At 58.2% G+C, this 3,559-nt stretch overlaps 1 long non-coding RNA gene across 1 annotated transcript; it reads right to left on the bottom strand.

The window, feature by feature from the left end:
- Positions 1-214: 214 nt before the first annotated feature.
- Positions 215-1,362, bottom strand: LOC112590107 (uncharacterized). Its single transcript, XR_003114002.1, has 2 exons — positions 1,256-1,362; positions 215-702 (listed from the first exon to the last, which is right to left on the bottom strand). It is a non-coding gene; the product is annotated as an uncharacterized LOC112590107 (long non-coding RNA).
- Between the last annotated feature and the right edge of the window lie 2,197 nt (positions 1,363-3,559).

Here is a 3,559-nt window from a genome sequence, read left to right as displayed (position 1 = left end):
CGCGACGATCGTCGACGACGCGATCGCTGTCTCGGGAGGCGATTGCGGGTCGCGTCAACGGTCATGACCTCGTGTAACAGTCGCGCCTCCGGGCTCGGTTTTTCGGGTTGATCCGACCCTGTGGATTGGATCGTTGTTTGCGAGCCGGCCACAGGAGAGATTTTTAGGTGAAGGTGTGTGTGTATGTGCGTGTCAATAATAGAAGACAAATAAGTATAACACAATAAGTCTTTATTTGCACGTTACGACCGCGTGCCACGACGCGACGTCACAATGTTTGGGTGTTTGGTGATCGTGCGAGTTGTTTCCGCGGTCGCTACGATCCACGCGGGGTCACAGTTGTGAGTGAGCGATTTGCTTGATGCTTAATTACGCAAGTATCTCGTATGGCGCTTGATTCATACAGACGGTGAGTGTGGAGCCGATTAGTGATCGCGCGGTGTGCGCCCCGATCCTATAATATGCGCTGCTAGTGTTTCCGCCGTGATTTAAAGCTGGAGTTTGGGCGATTCGGCACGCGACTTGACGACGGGTCGCGAAAACCAGTACAAGAATGCGTCGCGGCATGTCGCGCTCGTTTTTTGTCCTCGGCCGCAGTGTCGACTGCCTTGGTGGTCGAGGGGTGCGGGCGACGCGAGTATTCCTTGCGCGCTGGGTTGATGTGCTAAATCCTAGCTGGTCAGCTCTTGCCTTCCCGGGGTCCTACTTTATGAAATAGAGAAAAAAATAATGTGAGATCGTTCCGGAGAACGCACCGGAGTGACGGCAAACTCGCCGCGCGATCTCACTATCGCAATAGAGACGGCACAATAACGTGTGATCGTTCCGGAAAACTCACCGGAGAGACGGCAAACTCGCCGCACGATCACACGATCACAAAGAGACAGCACAATAATGTGAGATCGTTCCGGAGAACGCACTGGAGTGACGGCAAACTCGCCGCGCGATCTCACTATCGCAATAGACGGCACAATAACGGGTGATCGTTCCAGAAAACTCACCGGAGGGACGGCAAACTCGCCGCACGATCACATGATCGCAAAGAGACAGCACAATAATGTGAGATCGTTCCGGAGAACGCACCGGAGTGACGGCAAACTCGCCACGCGATCTCACTATCGCAATAGACGGCACAATAACGTGTGATCGTTCCGGAAAACTCACCGGAGAGACGGCAAACTCGCCGCACGATCACACGATCGCAAAGAACAGGTACTAGTAATCACCGTCGTGGACGGCCTGGTAACTAACTTACGAATTCGGCAGGAGCTTCTCGGTTGATCCTCTCTCGGAAAGAACTATCTGCGGAGACAGAACTCTGGAGACTTCCCTTTCGTCAAAATCTGCCGGGATTATATACCCGAGATTTTGGAGCTTCGGTTTCCTTCGCCCTTAATCGGTGATAATTCCGATTTTTAATCGGAATTAATCGTGATTATGCGGCGTTTGCCGAAGATGGCTTCGGCGGTGCCGCTAGCTCGGCTCGGCGGCCGACCGTGCCCGAGCGTAGTTGCCTGGTGGTCGGGCATGTTCGGCTGAGCGCGACGTTTAGGCGCGGGTCGGGGGGTGTGCGCTCAGCTGACTGCCGCGTGCTGTTAGGCGGCAGTCAGCGTAACGGCGTAAAGATTTTCACGTCGTTACACTCGCGTCGCCGCGACGATAACGGGCGATTACGCGCTCGCGTCGTGCGAAGACGCGTCGCGCTCGCGAGCTCAACCGTCGTCGTGGCTCGAAGATGCGATGATCACGTCGCTCACCGAGGACATCGTAATTCGATCGCCCGAATATCCGTATCTCGAGGATGATCGTTTCGACGAGCGAGACCCCGAGGAACGCAGCGACCCTCGGTTTTCGACATCGAACGAGAACGAGGGCGACCGATGGCGACGTCTGTCGCGATCGACGGATCGTCCGTGGTAGAGAAACCAGCGACATCGGCGTTTCGGATTGATAAGTGCGCGACTCGCGAGAAAATTCGAGACCTGAGTGTGCGTGTGTACGATAAATGAGAATAAAGAAAGGGAAAAACGCGACATAGTTTCGTTCGATCGTCCGTTTGATCTCTCGATCTTCCTCTCCCCATCCGTATCCGGTGAATCGCGAGCACCATGTCGTCCGTAGATACGGCTCTGCGCTGTTTCATAGCGAACGCGACTCGCGCGTGGGCGTTTCCTTTGCAGTGTAGGTCACTCGTTGGAAGCCCGCGCTATCAACGCTGGAAAAGCGCGTGCGATCCCTCGCCGCGCGCTTCTCGTCGCTATCGACGACCAAACGCGTCGCCGAGAACGGCGAGGAACTGGTGATGCTCGGCTGTCGCGTGGAAGCCTGCGCGTTCATGGCGATGCTGCGCACCGCCAGATCGGTCGAGGCGTTCGAAGCGGCAACGACTCTGAATCGAGCTAACGCGCTTCTCAGCAAAACGTCGCGAACGAAGAAGATTCTTTATCTGGGCGGCTCGTTGATTGCGGCCGGCGTCAGATTGTCGTATCTGGCGCGCGTGGCCGTCGAGCACGCGGCCGCGAATACGGGATGTTTCGTGTGCACGCGAGATCTCACTAACGGCGTGAGCAAGTGCCGAGTCACGGGCTGTTCCTGTCCCGTGTCGCTCACGGTGGAGTACGATCGCGCGAATTGGCGCGCTCTCGCGACGAAGCCGCTCGCGACCGCGTGTCGCGACGCCGATCTGTCGGAGAAGATGCGAGTCCGCGAGAACGAGTGCGATCACGCGGCCGCGGAGCGCAAAGCGCCGTACTGCGTGCATTGCGACTGGAACGAGACCGATCCGTGCAGCGTCTTGGTGGACAAGGAGAAATTGGCCGAGAACGCTTACGTGCTCTGCGAGAAAATGGACGCTTTGAACGCGCTGCAGGAATTCGTAGGGTCCACGGTGGACAACGCCTTCGGAGCGGTCGCGTCGATCGCGGGGATAGCGAAGAACAGTTTAGCCACCAGCGCGAGCGTTCTGCTGTGGTTATTCGGCGGTGCGCTGTTTATCCTGGCGCTCGTGATCGCGGTGTACGCGTGGCGCCTTCTGGCGCCAAGCGTCGAGTCCGCAGCGACGGTGCCGATCGCGTCGTACGCGCCACCGCGATCGTTCGTCCCGCCGTCGCGTTACGTGTGAAATATCACGTCTGGCAAGTGACTGCTACGTTTGCGCGAACACTCTCTCGCTCGCGCGACCAGATTCTCCATCACGGCGCGGAGCAACGATCGCACGGATGGTTCGTTGAGCGCGTCAACCTCGCGATCGATGACTGCCTTCAGCTCGTCGATCGTGCGCGGTCGTCGGCCGCGCCGATCGTCGCCGTCGACGTCACCGGCGCGTCGGTGCTCGACGTGATCGCCGTACACGCGATCCTTCAGATAGCCCCAGAGAAACTAATCGGCCGCCGAGAGATTGGGCGATCGCGGCAGCCATGGGAATCTGGAGCCGCGAGAGATCAGACGACTGGGACCGAAGACGCAACGCAACGCCGCCATGGTGTCCCGAGCGGTGTGCGCGGTGGCGCCGTCCTGTTGCCACCACCACCATCAACCGTCGTCTCGGCGATGCCGACGC

Source organism: Harpegnathos saltator, unplaced genomic scaffold (genome assembly GCF_003227715.2).
Source record: "Harpegnathos saltator strain DR-91 unplaced genomic scaffold, Hsal_v8.6 scaffold718, whole genome shotgun sequence".
In the NCBI taxonomy this organism is placed as follows: domain Eukaryota; kingdom Metazoa; phylum Arthropoda; class Insecta; order Hymenoptera; family Formicidae; genus Harpegnathos; species Harpegnathos saltator.
This window is presented reverse-complemented; position numbering and strand designations above follow the sequence as displayed.